The following is a 19,411-nucleotide window of genomic DNA, read 5'->3' as shown; positions in this document are numbered from 1 at the left end:
GTTGAGTGAAATAAACCAGACCCAAACACAAATATTGCATGATCTCACTTATATGAAGCACCTAGAAGAAGCAAATTTCTTAGAGAGAGATAGTAGATTATAGGTTACTGGGGACCAGGGATAGTGTAGGGGAGAGGGAGTTATTGTTTAGTGGATGCAGAATTTTTGGTTGAGGTGATGAAAAAGTTGGGGTGATAGGTATTGGTGATGGTAGCCCAATATTGTAAGACTAATTAATACAACTGAATGGTACACTGAAAGTGGTTAAAATGGGATTATTTCGAGTTGTACACATTACTACAATAAAACTTTTTAAAAAGTAATCTTTAGTTGCTATTACCGATAAATCTCATATTTTCAGAGTTTTTACAAAAATAATGTTTATTCCTTGCTCACATCACGGTCTAAAGTTGCTGTGAGGCGGCTTTCCACGAGGTCATTCAGGGACGCAATCCTCCTAGTAGCTCGTGGCTCTTACCCTTCTCTAGGTCCTTGGACTTCTTTCTAGTCAGCTGGTGGATTGTGAAAGCAAGAGGGAAGGGACAATCATTAAGAAGTTTTTGACGGCCCTGTTCGGGCCTGGATGTGTCATTCTCCACATTCTGTTAGAAGGTAGTCACACTGCTTCGTTCAAATGCAAAGGTGCCTGGCTGCGCGGTTTCCAGAGCGGCAGTCCTGTCCCAACAACAGGTCTGTACTGGGGAAGGGAAGCGGGAATCTTCAGTAAACAACTCATTACTTCTTTCAAAACCACCTTGCTACCTATCTACTATATGGCCTTCTCTAAGTTTCTCCTCTTTTCTAAACCCCGGTTTGTGATCTGTAAATGAAATAGAGTCTATTCTTGCTGTTTCAGCTTCTGTAATGCTAATTAACCTGAATACAGCTAGTAAACAAGGATATGTTATCAATGAATGCAGAAATAGCAATGATTCACATGCAGTTTTTCCTCCTGCCTGTTGTTTTGTGCCACCATGTGACAGCAGCTGAATGCAAAGTTTTCTAACACAGCACAATCAGCATTGCGCAGTCAACCGCATGCTGCTTCTTGCCACAGCTGGGTCACATGCTGTGTTGATAGTGCTTAGTGCATATTTTTCCCTGATTTGGGGGCATTTTTAACCTTGTCTCTATAACTCCACATCTTCAACCTTTTCCTACAGCTTCTTCTATCAAGACACCTTTTTTTTAAAAAAATGAAATGGCTGGTGGTTTCATTGATTTTCTTTATTGTTTTCTTAATTTCGCTGATTTCCACTCTCAATCTTTATCACTTCCTTCCCTATAGTTGTTTTGGGTTAAATTTGCTCTTCTTTTTAAAAAATTTATTTTTATTTATTTGCAAAGTTGCGGGCTTACAGAACAATCATGCAGAAAATATAGGATTCCCATATACCACCCTGTTATTAACACCTTGCATTGGTGTGATACATTTGCTACAATCGGCAAGAGCTTATTTTTAGAATTGTACAATGAACTATAATCTGTGGTTTAATTTAAGAGCTCACTGTGTTGTGCAGGTACCTTCGTTTTTTTAAAAAAAAACCTTAGAAATAATTTCAGATTGACAGAAAAGTTTCAGTGATAGCACAAAAAATCCCCATATACCCTTCACACAGATTTGCTAAATATTAAAATTCTATCACATTTTCTTTACCTCTCTACTGACTACTGTTTTATTCAGAGGTGAGTGAGTTGTACACGATATTTTGTTAATCCCTAAATCCTTAATTGTGTATTTCCTAAAAGCAAGGAATTCTTTTATATACCTGCAGTATATTGATCAAAATTGGAAAAAGTACATTGACATAATACTATTATTCAATCGAAAGTCCTTATTAAAATTTAACAAGTTGCCCCAGCAAGGTTCTTTATAGCGAAGGGAAAAAAATTGTTTTTCCAGGTCCAGGATCATGTGTTGCATATCCTGTCATTTTTGTTCCCTTTAATCTCAATCTCTTCCTTGGCCCTTCTTTGTCTTTCATGACCCTGACTTTTATAAGAATACAAGCCAGTTATTTCATAAAATATTCCTATCCTCACTTTTTAAAAAATATCATGTCTTATGTTTACTCTGGTGCTTATTTATTTTTAGATATTCAAGATATCTTTTAAATTGTGCTTATAATTTATTACAATTATTATTTTCGTTATTGCTCTAGTTTACAAATTTGTGTTGGTTTAAGTGATCTCTTTTAATCCTGTTTTTTTTCTGTAAGTCTATTATATTTTTTTGTAAATTTGCAGAAGGCAAATTTGGTGGGGCGGGGGCAGGGATAAATAGTATCAAAGAGAAAGTAGGGAATACAGGCCAAAAAGAATAATATTTTTATTATCAGGGTCCCTGAGGAAGAATAACAGAATGATAGAAGAGTGCTAATATTTAAAACTATAATCTAAGAAATCCTACCAGAAATAGAAAAAGAGCTGAATCTACACACTGAATCTATACACTGAGTCCCAAAATGATCACGTTTGAGACATACACTAGTAAAATTATTAGATTAAAAAGATAAAATACTCAAAATCTCCAGGCAAAAATACCAAGTATGAAATGGTAAAAAGAATTAGAGTGGCATCAGACTTTTCAAAACCAATTTACACAGCTCCCCGCCTCCCCCCAATATAAGGATGTCAGAGTGAGACACCTCAGGGCTTCAGCCACCCACAGAAGCTTTGGACAACGAGCAAAAACTGGCGGAAACATCTTCCTCAAAACTCCATAAAATAGTTAAAGGACTGTGGTAACAGGGCGAGAGCTAATCAAGAAAAAGGCTACTTAAAAGCAGTAGGATCTTATGGTGCCCTGGCTGGCCCCTTCCCTGCCCCTCACCAGCTCAGGGTAGAGCCAGTCTGCGCTCCTCGTGTGGATCCGTGGTCCTTTTCCCAGAGGGAGCAGAGTAACCTGCATGCACATTCTGGGAACATGCTTGTCGAGCCAAATCTGTCTGGTGGTGGCCTGAGGGAACTGAACACCCAGAACTTGCCCTAAGTGTAGGGAGTGCAGCTACACAGAACTTTCCTACACAACTCTGTGGGAGAGCAGTCCTGTCGTACTGCGTGGGCAAGGGATTGCTTACTGCAAAACATACAGTGTAGTGCCTGGGACTATGAGAAAACTTTCTCAGGTAAGAGGGGACTTTTGGAATGTGTAAACATGGGAATTACACATGCATGCCCAAAACAAGGCACATGTTCAGAGAGGATCAGAGAGGTCCCTATGCTTTGACTTGAAGTTATTCTCTAAACACATTGTGTGGATAAGCCCCGAAGCAGAACAACTGTGCAGGTCAGTTTGCAAAGACTGAGAAAGGCATTTTCCTTCATTCCTCCCTCTTTTTTTTGTTAGCACCTGGCATTCAAGGAAAGCTCTGTCATAACCTGGATACAAGCTTCAGGAACAGAAACCTCAGAATCTAAACTCCAGCAATTACACAATAAAATACCAAATGTTCAGGTTTCGACAAAAGATTATAATATATACAAAGATATAAGAGGTTGCAAAGGAGAAGATGAAAGCAATGGAAACTTTCTATGAGGAAGAACATTCCTCATTTTGGCATTCCTGACAAAAGCTTTTTCAAAAGTGGTCCTAAATATGCTCAAAGAGCTAAAGGAAAACATGGACAAAAAACAAAGGAGACTTCTGGGAAGATGGCATCAAGTAGGAAGGCAGGGCTCAACTATCTCACGAAAACAATGGAGAAAGAGTAAAAGGAACCTGTTTTGGGGGTCAGAGACCAGGATAGTGCTGCACAACCCACAGGAGGGTGATGGACAGAGAGACGAAGAACCTGAAATGAAAGCCATGAGGTACTGAACCCCTGCAGCAGTCAGGAATGGCACCCATCCCCACCCTCAAGGCACGCAGCCTGGATAAAGCCTGTGGGTCACATAGATGTCTTCTTCCCTGGGAAGAGGAGAGGGGTTTCTCTTCAGTGACTTTAGCCAGCAGACCCTACTTGAATTTCAGCTCTGGCCAGACCAGAATGGTGGGCAAGTGGAGGCTGAAAGAAACACTCCCTTGTAAGGGTCACTGATGAGCGCCATCTGCTGGCCAGCTGAAAAACTGCAGGGAGAAAAACTGCTTTTAGGTCTTTTTTTTCCAAACCCCTCAGAAAACATCTGCACATCATTAGTGAGTCCCTGGCCTGATTTTGATAATTTAAGCTGGTCAATCTAAGATAAAGGATATTAAGAAGATAGTGGGTGAGCATAAAGAGCAATTTGAAATCCTTCAAAGAAGAGAGCTTATGGGAATGAAAGACTCAATGGATAAGATAAAAAATACATTAGAGGCATATAAAAATACATTAGAGGCAGATTTGAATTGATGGAAGGCAGAATTATTGATATCAAGGACAGAACATCTGAACTTGTAAAGACAGAAGAAGAGAAATAGAAAAGATGGAACAGGGCTTCAGGGAATTGAATGACATGGCAAAACATAGAGAAATACATGTTATCAGTGTCCCAGAAGGAGAAGGGAGCAGAAAAGGGGCAGAAAGAATATTTGAGGAAATAATGACCAAACACTTCCCAACCCTTATGAAAGACATAAATATCAATCCAAGAAGGACAATGCATCCCAAACAGAATAACCCAAAGAGACCCACTCTGAGACACCTACTATCCAGAATGACAAACACCAGAGATAAAGAGAGGATTCTGAAAGCAACAAGAGAAAAGCAAAGCATCACAATAAGATTAAGTACTGACCTCTAATCAGAAGCCATGGAGTTGAAAGGAAAGTGGTATGATATATTTAAGGTACTGAAAGAGAAAAACTACCAGCCAAGAATTCTGTATCTGGAAAAACTGTCCTTCGAAAATGATAGTGAGTTTAAAGTTTGCACAGACAAATAAAAACTGATAGTATGTTACCAAAAGATGAGACCTACAAGAGATTCTAAAGGGAGTACTGCAGTCAGAAAGGAAAACACAAGGGTAAGAGACTTGGAGAAGTGTATAGAGATGAGATTATTAGGAACATTTACTTGAAGAGTAAAAAGGCAGACAATAGTAAGATGTGAAAATGGAAAACCAAAAGATAAAATGGATGAAGTAAGTAATGCCTTTACAATAGTAACATTGAATGTTAATGGATTGAATTCCTCAATCAAAAGACACAGACTGACAGAATGGATTAAAAAATATGAGCCATCCATATGTTTTCTATAAGAGACTCACTTCAAGCATAAGGACATAACCAGGTTGAAGGTGAAAGATTGGAAAAATATATTCCACACAAATAGTAACCAAGAAAAGATCAGGAGTAGTGATACTAATATCAGACAAAATAGATTTTAAATGCAAAACTGTTATAAGAGATGAAGAAGGTCACTATACATTAATAAAAGTGGCAATTCACAAAGAAGAAATAACTATAATAAATATTTAACCTAATCTGGGTGCCCAAGATACGTGAGGCACACACTGGCAAAACTGAAGGGAGAAATAAACATCTCTACAAAAATAGTTGGGGACTTCAATATATCATGTTCAGCATTGGATTGAACATCTGTACAGAGGATAAATAAGGAAAGAGAGAACTTGAATAATGTGATAAATGAACCAGACCTAATAGATACTTACAGAGCATTCTACCCAAATACATTCTTTTCAAGTGCTCATAGATCTTCTCCAGGATAGACCATATGTTGGGTCTCAATAAATTTAAAAAAATTGAAGGGAAACGGACTTTGGCCCAGTGGTTAGGGCGTCCGTCTACCATATGGGAGGTCCGCGGTTCAAACCCCGGGCCTCCTTGACCTGTGTGGAGCTGGCCATGCGCAGTGCTGATGCGCGCAAGGAGTGCCGGGCCACGCAAGGGTGTCCCCCGCGTGGGAGAGCCCCACGCGCAAGGAGTGCGCCCATGAGGAAAGCCGCCCAGCGTGAAAAGAAAGAGCAGCCTGCCCAGGAATGGCGCCGCCCACACTTCCCGTGCCGTGCCGCTGACGACAACAGAAGCGGACAAAGAAACAAGACGCAGCGAATAGACACCAAGAACAGACAACCAGGGGAGGGGGGGAAATTAAATAAATAAATAAATCTTTAAAAAAAATAAAAATAAAAATAAAAATAAAAATAAAAATAAAAAGATTGAAATTATACAAAACACTTTCTTTGCTTATGATGGAATGAAGCTGGAAATCAATAATGGATGGAAAAAAGAGAAATCCACAATTACATGGAAATTAAACAACATACTCTTAAATAATCAGTAGATCAAAAGAAAATTGCAAGAGAATTCAGTAAATATCTTTTTTTTTAAATTTTTTTATTTTTTGTCTTTATTCATTTTTTTAATATTACATTAAAAAATATGAGGTCCCCATATACCTCCCACCCCCCTCACCCCACTACTCCCCCCATAGGAACATTCTCCTCCATCATCATGAGACATTCATTGCATTTGGTGAATACATCTCTGAGTATTGCTGCACCTTATGGTCAATGGTCCACATCATAGCCCACACTCTCCCATGTTCCATCCAGTGGGCCATGGGAGGACCTACAATGTCCGGTAACTGTCCCTGCAGCATCACCCAGGACAACTCCAAGTCCTGAAAACGCCTCCACATCTCATCTCTTCCTCCCATTTCCCACACCCAGCAGCCACTATGGCCACTTTCTCCACACCAATGCCACATTTTCTTTGATTACTAATCACAATAGTTCATGAATAGAATATCAGTAAGTCCATTCTAATCCATATTCTATTCCTCCATCCTGTGGACCTTGGATTGGTTGTGTCCACTCCACATCTATGTCAAGAGGGGGCTTAGATTCCACATGGATGCTGGATGCAATCCTCCTGCTTTCAGTTGTAGGCACTCTTGGTTCCATGTTGTGGTGGTTGACCTTCTTCAACTCCATGTTAGCTGAGTGGGGTAAGTCCAATAAACCAGAGTGTAGGAGCTGAAGTCTGTTGAGGCTCAGGGCCTGGCTATCATATGGTCAGTCCAGAGATTCAGATCCCCTGGGTATATATTAAACCCCAGCAAAACTACAATTCTGGTAAAGTAACAGGAAAGGCTTGTGAAAAGAGATCACATCTGAGTCCAGCTCCATCACAGAGAAACACCAACTCCAAAGAAGGGACAACTGCCATGGCACTGAACTCCATCTGCCATGACCATAAAACCTGTGGTTCTCTGTAGCCCTCAGAAGAACCAATACCTGGGGTTGTATCTACTTTATCTGTCTCTGAGACTCTGCTCAGTTGTGCATAAGGACAACCCCTCTGATAACCTCCCGGCTCTTTTTTAGAGACTCATAGCCATATAAACTCATTTGTCTTTTCCATTTCCCCCTTGATTTAGGTCAAAAAGTATTTTTAACTCCTATTATTGTATGTAGACAGAGATATTCTGCTGGTCTGAGCTGAACCTTTTATTCAAGGTCATTTTCTAGTTACATCATCAGCTGGTACTTGGTAGTAATCCCTTGGCGCCAGGGAGGCTAATGGAAATGAGAACGCAACATATAAAAACCTATGGGAAAGGGTAGTGGCTGTGGCTCAATCAGTTGGGCCCCTGTCTACGATATGGGAGGCCCTGGGTTCATGTGCCAGGGCCTCCTTGTGAGGGCAGGCTCGCCTGCACGCTGCGGAGCTTTGTCCGGCCCACAAGTGCTGCAGAGTGCCCTCCGCCTGCAAGCACTGCGGAGAGCTGTCTCAGCAAGGTGACGCAACAAAAAAAGGGAGACAAGCAAAAACACAGAAGAACGCACAGTGAATGGACACCGAGAGCAGACAGCATGAAAAAAGCCACAAGTGGGGGGGGGGGGGGAGATTAATAAAAACTTATGGGACACAGCAAAGTCAGTGCTGAGAGGGAAATTTACAGCCCTGAATGCTTATGTTAAAAAAAAAGAGCTAAATTCAAAGACCAACTGCACACCTGGAGGAACTAGAAAAAGAACAGTTAACGAATTTAAACCAAGCTGAAGGAAAGAAATAATAAAAACCAGAGCAGAAATAAATGAAATTGAGAACAACAGAAAAACAATAGAGAGAAGCAACACAGTCAAGTGTTGGTTGTTTGGGAAGCTCAAGAAAATTGACAAGCCCTTAGCTAGACTGACAAAGAAAAAAAGAGAGAAGATGCAAGTAAGTAAAATCAGAAATGAAAGGGAGAATATTACCACTGACCTCGCAGAAATAAGAAAGTTCATAAGAGGATATTATGAACACCTGTACACCAACAAACTAGATGACATAGACAAAATGGACAAATTCCTAGAAACACATGAACAGCCTACACTGAGCCTAGAAGAAATAGAAGACCTCAACAAATCAATCACAAGTAAAGAGATTGAAAGTCATCAAAACCTTCCAAAAATGAAAAGTCCAGGACCAGATGACTTCACAGATGAATTCTACCAATCATTCAAAGACAATCCAATATGAATCTTGCTCAAGCTCTTAAAAAAACTGAACAGAAAAGAATGCACGAAACCCATTCTATGAAACCAGCATCACTCAGATAAAGTTATTACAAGAAAAGAAAATTACAGACCAATATCTCTAATGAATATATGTGCAAAAATCCTCAACAAAATACTTGCAAACTGAATCCAAAAGCACATTAAAAGAATTATACACTATGATCAAGTGGGTTTTATCCAAGATATGCAAGGGTTTTTCAACATAAGAAAATCAATTAGTGTAATAAATGATATTAAATTGAAGAGGAAAGATCTTATGATCCTCTCAATTGATTCATTTGACAAAATGCAACATCCTTTCTTGATAAGAACACTCAGATAGGAACAGAAGGCAGTTTTCTCAACATGGTAAAGTGCATCAATGAAAAACCCACAGCTAGCATTGTATTAAATGGTAAAAGACAAAAAGCTTTCCTGCTGAGATCAGGAATAAGACAAGGATGCTCACTGTCACCATTGTTATTCAATATTGTGCTTAAAGTTCTAGCTAGGGCAATTAAGCTAGATTAAAAAAAAAATGCATCCAAATAGGAAAGGAAGAAGTAAAACTTTTGCTATTCACTGATGATATGATTCTTATATCTAGAAAATCCTGAAATATCCACAACAAAGCTATAGACCTAGTAGACATTCAGCAAAGTGGCAGGATACAAGATTAATATGCAAAAATCAGTAGCATTTCTATACAGGACTGATGAGCAGTCTGAGGAGGAAATCAGAAAAAAATTCCATTTATAAGAGCAACTAAAAGAATCAAATATTTAGAATAAACTTAACCAAGGACATAAAGAACCTGTATTCAGAAAACTAAAAAACTTTGCTGAAAGAAACTGAAGAAGACTTAAATAAGTGAAAAGATATTTCAAATTTATGGACTGAAAGACGAAATATCATTAAAATGTCAGTTCACCCAAACTGATTTACAGATTGAATACAATCTCAATAAAAATCCCAACATCCTTTTTTGTTGTTGTTGCAGGAATGGAAAAGCCAATTATCAAATTTATTTGGAAGGGTAAGGGGGCACAAAGAGCCAACAATATCTTAAAATAGAAGAATGAAGTTGGAGAACTCTTGTTTCCTCACTTTAAAGCATGTTCCTTAGCCTCAGTGGTAAAAGCATCATGGCACTGGCATAAAGTTGGACAGAAGGGCCAATGGCACAGAATTGAGAACTCAGAAATAGACCCTCATATCTATGGTCAAGTAATTTTTGACAAGGCTTTCAAGCCCATCCACCTGGGCCAGAGCAGTCTATTCCAAAAATGGTACTGGGAGAACTGGATATCCAATCCAAAATAAGAAAGAAGACCCCCATCTCACACTTTATACAAAAATTAACTCAAAATAGGTCAAAGGCCTAAATATAAAAGCCAGAACCTTAAAGCTTCTAAAAGAAAATGAAGGCAAACATCTCAAGATCTGGTGGTAGGTGGGGATTTCTTAAATCTTACACCCAAAGCATGAGCAATGAAAATAAAAGTAGATAAATGGGACCTCCTCAAAATTAAAGACATTTGTTCTCTGAAAGACTTTGTTTAGAAAGTAAAAAGGCAGCCTACTCAATGGGAGAAAGTATTTGAAAATCACGTATCCCATAAGGGTTTGTATCCATGTTATATAAAGAGATCATACAACTCAATGATAAAAAAACAGCAACCCAGTTAAAAAATGCGGAAAAGACTTATATAGACAGTTCTCCAAGAGGAAATATAAATGACCAAAAAGCACATGAAAAATGCTGAAAATCATGAACAATTAGGGAAAGCAAAAGTATGAGCTACCATTTCACACTTTACAGAATGGCCATTATTTAAAAAACCCAGATATCTACAAGTGCTCGATAGGATGTGGAGAAAGAGGAACACTTCTTCACTGTAGGTAAGAATGTAGACTGGTACAGCCTATGTGGGTGACTGTTTGGTAGTATCTCAAGAAGCTAAATATAGAACTACCATGTGATTCTGCAATGGCATTACTAGGAATATATTCAGAAGAAATGAAAGCAAGAATGTAAACTGACATTTGTACACCAATGTTAAAGTGGCATTATTCACAATTGCTAAAATGTGGAACCAGTCCAAGTGTTCATCAACAAAATGGATAAACAAAATGTGGTGTATATATATATACAATGGAACACTACTCAACTGTAAGAAGAAATGAAATTAGGATGCATACAACAGCATGGATGAACCTATATTCATCCATTCAATACTATGGTGAATGAAATAAGTCAGACAGAAAAGGATAAATATTGTATGGCCCCACTAATATGGACTAAATACAATGAGTATGGAAAGTAGATTTGGTTCGACCTACCACATGGGAGGTCCGGGATTCAAACGCAGGGCCTCCTGACCCGTGTGATGAGCTGACCCACGTGCAGTGCTGATGTGCACAAGGATGTGCCACACAGGGGTGTCCCCTGTGTAAGGGAGCTCCATGTGCAAGGAGTGCATACTGTAAAGAGAGCCGCCCAGCGCGAAAAAAGTGCAGCCTGCCCAGGAGTGGCACAGCACACGTGGAGAGCTGACACAGCAAGATGATGCAACAAAATGAGACACAGATTCCCAGTGCCACAGACAAGAATAGAAGCGGACACAGAAGAATACACAGTGAATGGACACAGAGAGTAGATAACTGGGGGGGGGGGTGGGGGGGAGGAGGGGTGGACAGGGAAGGGGAGAAAAATAAAAAATATATATCTTAAAAAAATACAATGAGTAAACTCACAGAGGTAAACGCTAGAGTTTAGCGTTTAGAGTTTAGAAATAGAATGTGGGTGGAGACTGGGAGCTGATGCTTAATGTATGTAGTATTACAAATAAGGTTAATTGTAAAAGTGTGGAAATGCATAGAGTTGATAGTAACACATTACAGTGAGTATAACTAACACTGATGATTTATAAACGTGACTGTGGCTGACAGGGATAGTCTATGGATGTAAATGTCAATTGAGGGGAGCAGATGTAGCTCAGTGGTTAAGTACTGCTTCCCATGTACGAGGTCCTGGGTTCAATCCCTGGTACCGCCTTAAAAAAGTGTCAATTGAGCGGAAACTAGAGAATAAGCAAGGGAATGTATTATATAGTCATTTTGGTGGTGGATGAAGATTGTGGTTAATAATATAAATAAAAGAATGCTCTTCTTTTACAAAGTGCTAAGAATATGCTGATACACAGGAAAATTGTAACTAATGTAACTTATGGACAACAGTTAACAGTATTTTGCAGCCACAGCAAAGGAAATTTTATATCAATTCTAAAAGACAAAAATAGGGATTATAAGAATTATGGGATTTTTCCTTTTGGAGTTATGAAACTATTCTAAAATTGATTGAGGTGATGACAGCACAACTCTGTGAAGAAAATGAGAGCCACTAAGTGTACACTTTGAATGGACTGTACAAAGCATGGGACTGTATAACACAGGGAATCCATTGGTGGAAAATGAACTGTGGTTAACAAGACAAATATAAGATTGTTTTCTCATGAACAATGACAAATATATAATACTAATATAGCATGTTAATAATTGGATGGGTAGAGGGAAAATACACCAAATGGAAGATATAGCCTATAGTTAGTAGGTGTATTTTGACAATGCTCTTTAATAGTTTATAACAAATATTTTACAAAATGCAAGGTGTTTATGGTGGGAAGATATATGGGAGTTGTATGAGGATATACATATATGTTTTGTAAATTCACAACTTTTACTATACACTTATTATTTATGTATGTTCATGTGTGAATGATATACTTCAATACAATTTTATTTAAAAAAAGAAATAAAGGAAATCAGGAAAATGATAGATTAACACAAGGAGAATATCAGTAGAAGGACTGAAATTCTGAAAAGGAACAAAACAGAACTGAAGACCACATAACATATATAAAAAATTTCCTAGAGGAATTCAACAGCAGATTGAAGCTGGCAAAAGAAAGAATCAGAGAACTTGAAGATAAGACAATTGAAATCATTCAGTCTGGAAGCAGAAAGAGAAAAGAATGAAGAAAAGGAAACTGAGTTTGAAGAACCTGTGGGACATTATCAAGTGTGCCAATATAAAAACTGTGAGACTCTAAGGAGGTGAAGAAAGAAAGGAGCAGAGAGAACATTCAAAGAAATAATGGCTGAAAACTCCCCAAATTTAGCATAAGCCATGAATATATACATGCGAGGTGCTAAACAAACTCCAAATAGGATAAACTCAAGTAGACACACACAAGGCATATTATAGTCAAACTGTGGAATGCCAGAAAGCCACGAAAGAAAAGTAATGTGTCATATAAAAAGGAGACTCAGTAAGATTAAGTGCTGATTTCTCATGGGAAACCATGGAGGCAAGAAGGCATTGGGATGACATATTTAAAATGCTGGGGGAAAGGGGGTTTGTCTCAACAGATAGAGCATCTGCCTACCACATGGGAGGTCCAGGGTTCAAACCCAGGACCTCCTGACCCATGTGATATGCTGGCCCATGTGTAGGCTGATGTGTGCAAAGAGTGCTGTGCCACGCAGGGGTGTCCACCCGCATGGGGGAGCCCCACACGCAAGGAGTGCACGCTCTAAAGAGAGCTGTCCAGAGTGAAAAAAGTGTAGCCTGCCCAGGAATGGCACTGCACACACAGAGAGCTGACACAGTAAGATGACACAACAAAAAGAGACACAGATTCCCGGTACCGCTGACAAGAATAGAAGCGGGCACAGAAGAACACACAGTGAATGGACACAGAGCAGACAACTGGGGAAGGGGGTGGGAAAGGGGAGAGAAATAAAAAAAATAAAATAAAATATAAAGTGCTGGGAAAAAAAAGTCAGATAAGAATTCTATATCTAGCAAAACTGTCTTTCAAAAATGAGGACAAGATTAAGACACTTCCAGGAAAACAAAAGCAGAGGGACCTCTTCAACACTAGATCAGCCCTACAAGAGATGCTAAAATGAATTCCTCAGTTTGAAGGAAATGACAATTGACAACAGATCATTACTGTATGAAGAAAGAAAGATCTCCAGTGAGGATAATAAAATGGGTAACTTCACTATATGCTCCCTAAAAGGATCTGAAAGACAAATGCATGAAATATAATGATAAATCAGTGGCTTTGGACAGATAAAGTATAAACATGTAATTTTTGACAAGAACTACATAAAGGTGGGGGATGAGTGGTATAGGAATATAGTTTGTGTATACTGTTGAAATTAAGTTTGTATCAAAGCAAACAAGATTGTTATAAACTTATAATATTCAAAATATTGGTGAATATGCAAGCTCATGGAAACAGAAATTAGTGTATAGGATACCAGGGGTGAAGGCTAGGGGGAATGGAAAGTTCATTCATAATGGATCCACGGTTTCTGTTTGGTGGTCTGGAGAATTTTAGTAATAAAAGATGGTAAGGTTAACACAATATTGTGAATGTGATTAATCTCATTGAATGTTATGCTTGGGAGTGGTTGAGATAGGAAAATTTATGTTGTGTATTTATTTCCCCAATTTTTTTTAAAAAAAGAGAAATTAAAGAGAAATTAAAGGCAATATATGATCCTGGATGATGGGACCTAGCAAGGGAGGAGAAAAGGCTCAAGGGGTCATTGTTGGGATATAAGAAAAAATTGGAAGATAGACTATATGATTTATATCAGTGTTAATTTTCTTAAACTTGAGAACTACCATTAAGGTTGTTACAAAGTGAATATCCCTGCTCCTAAGAAATGTATATGGAAGTGTTGAATGTTCAACCTATACTCAAGTGTTCAGAAAATGGATTGATAGAGAGATGGATAGATGGATGGTTGGATAGATAGAAAGAATGATATGACAAATGTGGAAATAGATTAAAATTGGTGGATCTTCTGTATGGAGTTTGTATTATTTTTATAACTGTCTTGCAAGTTTCAAAATATTTAAAAATAGAAAGTAAAAAAAAAGCCCACTGATTTCAAAGCAAGGCACCAATTAAGGAGTATTTTAAAAGCACTCACTGAAGGAAAGTGTGTATCATATATTTTATATTAAGCCAAACTGTTCTTCAAATATCAAGGCTATAGAAACCCGGTTTAACATAAAAATGAAGGGAATTCTGCATCAATAAGCCCCACTTGTGGAATCTACTAGAGGCTGTTTCATCCAACCAAATAGCGATTGGGGAAACTTCAGGAAAAGGACAAATTGTGAGCATTTTAATATCTAGAAATGTACATAAAATACTAAACAGAGGTGGATATGAGGATGGAACATTAATATACAAATATGCATTATGTATGTTTACAATGTAGAAATATTATCTCTAAAATGGGAAGGTTAAAGAAGAGGAAAAATGGAAATCAGAAAAAGTTCATTGTTAGAGAAGTAATTAGATGTATAGATGCTGAAAAAGAAAAGCTTGGTAAATCAGATAATAAAAGGTCTATTAAAACAGGGGACCAAGGGCATGGAAAAAGATATAAGAACAAAGTAACCATTAGAACAAAACAATATAAACCTTCCTAAAATAATTATAAATAAAATAGCAAAGAATATACTTCCCATAGAGAAACATAAGAAATATAAAAATGTAGTAAAATATTATGGGAAATGTAATATGAAACATATCAGTCATAACAATAAATGTGAAGGGGCTTAATTTACCAATTCAAAGAAAAAGATTTTTAATTTGACTCCCAAAACAAAAGTCGACTATATGCTATATGTAAGAGTCATGCCTAAAAGTGATTCAGAAAGGCTAAAAATGAAGAGTGAACAAAAGTATACCAGGAAAATAGAAACAAAGAGAGATCAATGGTAGTGATTTTTACATCAGACAAAGCTGAATTATTCCTAGAAAGGTAAAAAACAAACAAAAAAACCCCCCAAACCACCTTTTGTTAAATAACTTCTGGCTGAAAGGAGGAATAGAAATTGAAATCACATATTTTTAACCAATAAACAATGAAAACACAACCTGTCCAAATCTATGGGATATTTTAAAAGTAGAGATTAGAGAAAAATCCATTATACTAAATATTTTTTTCATGAAAAATGAAAATGATAACTTAAGTTCTCAGCTCAAACACCTAGAAAAAGAACAACAGTGTAACTCAAAGAAAGAACGAGGAAGAAAATAAAGCAGATAAAACCAGAAATTAATGAAATGCAGGATAGAAAATAGTTGTAATTAATAAATTAAAATTGTGTTTAAAAAAAATTAATGAAATAGAGATTCCACTAACCTGATCAGAAGAAAATGGGAGAAAGCACAAATATATAAAATAAGATGTCAAGGAGGAAATGATTCAAACAGAAGAAAATTTTAAAATCATAAGAGACTCCTTTGCTGATCTCTATGCTTATAAATTGGAAAATCTACATGAAAACATAATTTCTTAGAGAACTACATATTACCAAAATTGTTCCCATTAGAGCTAGAAAAGATATCTAATTTCCACAGATGAAATGGAGATAGTTACTAAGAAACCACCCCACCAAAATCAGCAGCAACAACAACAACAACAAACAACAGAAAGTTTCACAGGTGAATTCTATCAAATCTTCAAAGATCAGATAGTCATAATTCTTTATAAATTATTACAGGGCATTGAATAAATGGAAAACTTACAAATTTTTTATGAAACAGATATACATTGATACTTAAACTAAATACAAATAGTATTAAAGAAAGAAAAGGATAAACCTATATCATTGGTGAATACCAATGCAAAATGTATAAACAAAATGTTAGCAAATACACTCTAACATTACATTAAGAAAATAACATATCATGGTCAAGTTTTGTTTCCAGAAAGGCAAGGTTAATTCAGTATTTGGAAATTAATTAATATGGACCCTATATTATTAAATTTAAGGGGGAAAAACACAATTAACTCCATCAACGCTGAAAAGAACTTTAACAAAATACAAACACTCAAGAATATAGGAATTCAGAGGTATGTTCTTAAAATGATATATATGCTTCACCCTTTAGCCAGTATCTGATTTACTGTGGAAACTCTAGCACAGTTCCCACTAAGATCTGGAACAAAGCCAGAATGCCCTGTATCCCCACAAGTATTCAACATTTTACTAGGGGTATTAGCTTATGGAGTTAAACAAGCGAAATCATTTAGAGTTAAAGTCATCAACATACTCCAACCCATCTCTAAGCCATGATCTAAGGATCTAATCTGGCTAGACGGTAATTCAGTATGCCATTATTGTAACTACAGAATACCACGATCTGGTATCCTGTGACTTGATTTCTGTTCAAATTCCTCAGCATAAAAATCCTCAATGTCCTTCCTAGGGATTCTGCATTGTGGTACATATGTCAAGGGATAGGGAAAGAGGGGATTGGCTGGTCTTTTATCCACACTTTCAACCCATCTTCCTGTTTTCAATGCTACATTCCACCCTTAACTTTGCGTTCATCCTGAGCCTTTCCATGGAGTTGCTGGATGGGTCAGCTCTCAGCTTTTTCACAACATTCTCTATACATACTATAAATTGTGTCTTTGTCTACCACACTAAATCAGGTACCATTCTTTTTTTTTTTTTAGGTACCATTCTTGTATTCACTTTGCAGATTCCAAAAATTTGTTGAAGGCCTTTGTCTGCGACCATCTCAATTCCTGTAAGTTTATTCCTTTACCAATATTTTATTACTTTACTATTACACTTAATTTATTGGAGAATAAGAAAAGAGAGGAAATAAAAGTGCATGGTCATTAACAACAGTGGATGACTATTTTCATTGTAAAAATGGTAGTTATTAAGAGAAAATAATTCCATGTTTCATCCATGGAATTTAAATCACAAGAACACTCTTATCATTAGGAGGTTGTCCTATCATTCCCATTTTTCAAAACAACCAGAACATTTATGTGATTCTCTTAAGGCCAAATTAATTTGAAAGATTTTTGTCCAAGTACAAAGAGTTTCTTTCTATCTGTTGGGGCGGGGGGGGAGGCAGTGTGATAATTTTCTATGGAAAATATGTCATATTTGAATTTCTATGTCAGTTGATGTAATTCCATTTGTATTATAGATAAGAGATAAGATAAAGCCCCACTGGGATAACTGCTACTAGGTCATTTACTATTATATGTTATGATGGAATTTTGGAGGAAAAAAAACACACCTGGAATTTAATAAGGGAAAAAGATTTGTCACATATAAAGTATCTCCATCTATTCTGAGTACTTGAATGTTTCTTATTTTTCACTGAAGTCCTATCACTGTGATCCTCCCACCTAGGAATGGACAGTATAGTCCCATCCTTTGCCACTCCTTCTCCCTTCTCTGTGATCTAGGTATAAGAAATTTCTTTCAGTTCCGTGAAATCTCCAAGTTCCCTTTTAGCTATGGATCCTTATATGTGTCTAAAGTCCTCTTACTCCTGCCCTCGTCATTTGGCTTCCCCCTTCATCCCAGAGGAGAATGATACTTCCCTGGAATCCAAAGAGGATTAAGTGTTCCTTCTGTGTGCCTTCAACACTTTCTAAAATTTCCCATTGTAGTGCTCATGCTATATTGTGATTGCCTAGTTATTTGCCTATATCCACCAATTAAAACATAAGCTCCAGAGGGCCAAAATCATGTCCATTTTTTGCCATATTATTCTAGTACCTATTTGTATATATAAACTTCTCTTTATAAAATGCTCTTTACTATCTATGTAGCAAATATTTCCCTATAACCAAGAGGTAGATCATTCATTCATTTACTCATCATACCATAGGCAGTCCTTACTTTGCACAGTCCCAACATTTTGGTTACCAGAGTTTAGTTAAATAATACCAGTGTTCCAACAACATGGTTTAAATTATATTTACCACAGTATATTAACTGTGAGTAAGTACATAAAGTACAAATTTTGCTGCTAGCTCTTCAGTCCTCAGACCACTAAGTATACAACAGATGTGCATTATGATCAGTGACCAATTATGCTATTTTTTTCTAATTCTCTTGGCGATTGGTCAGATTGGTCACTGTACATTTATTATTTAGGTCGTGCACAGACAGACAACTTACGTTGTCTCCTGTCTCCCAGTGATAAACCTGTAGGATATTTTTACAAAATTGGAGAACTGGAAGAGGGAATTGGCCAACAAAGATAAAAGTACAGCAAAGAAAGAAACGTGAAAACGCTGGAGGTGAAATTTGAATTACACATAAATGGAATTAGGAGGGATAACTGACCATGGACACTGCCACCATCTGAGAATGCCAGCTTAGTGGAGGTAAGCTTATTGACATAAAGGAAGAAAGTGGTTGTGATGAAAAAGACGATAATGCCCCAGAGGGAGTAATACTGGCAAAAATAACTTCACTTTAAAGGAATTCTCAGAGCTATTTCACCACATTGACAGCTCAAAGGATAAAATGTTGAAAACGGATCCAAACTTAGAAAGGAATATGACATTCGCCAAGGCATAGAAAAGTGCTCACACCATATCGTAAGTTATACAACAACAAGAAGAGGGTAAGTACGATTCAAGTTACACTTGATAACATTTCTTAGAAAGAAAGAAAACACTTTCTCAATGCTTCTAATTTTTAGACTAGAGTGAACTAAAAATATTAGCTTTACTGTGTTTTTTTCCATATCACTCTACATTTATAATCAATACAGGAGCGTTTTTCATGTTCTGACAAAAAATTTTTAAAGGTTATGGAACAATTTTAGTTTTTCCCAGGGTGTTAACATCACACTGTATGGTTTTAGCTTCCACCTTCACTTTTATAGTCCCATACTACACTGCAAAGCAAGGACTTCCTGTAAGTTATTGAATGTGAACTATATGCCTGGCATTAATTTAGGCACTGGGTTTAGGTTATTCCAGTGGAAGCAACCAATAATAAACAAAGAAACATAGTGTATATATGTATATATATATATATATATGTAAGAATTAAAAGAACATAAATAGAAAGGGAAAGCATTTTGGACTTGTATTCATACTGGTTTGAGGATAC

The 19,411-nt window shown here is 37.1% G+C and overlaps 1 long non-coding RNA gene across 1 annotated transcript; it reads left to right on the top strand.

Annotated features, from left to right (window-relative positions):
* Positions 1-535: 535 nt before the first annotated feature.
* LOC131280863 (uncharacterized) lies at positions 536-18,757 on the top strand. The gene is made up of 3 exons (XR_009188515.2): positions 536-690; positions 16,993-17,066; positions 18,486-18,757. It is a non-coding gene; the product is annotated as an uncharacterized lncRNA (long non-coding RNA).
* The last annotated feature ends 654 nt before the right edge of the window (positions 18,758-19,411 follow it).

The sequence above is a fragment of the Dasypus novemcinctus genome, chromosome 13 (assembly GCF_030445035.2).
Source record: "Dasypus novemcinctus isolate mDasNov1 chromosome 13, mDasNov1.1.hap2, whole genome shotgun sequence".
Taxonomy (NCBI): Eukaryota; Metazoa; Chordata; class Mammalia; order Cingulata; family Dasypodidae; genus Dasypus; species Dasypus novemcinctus.
Note: the sequence above shows the minus strand (reverse complement) of the source record. Positions and strands in the feature narration are given on the sequence as shown.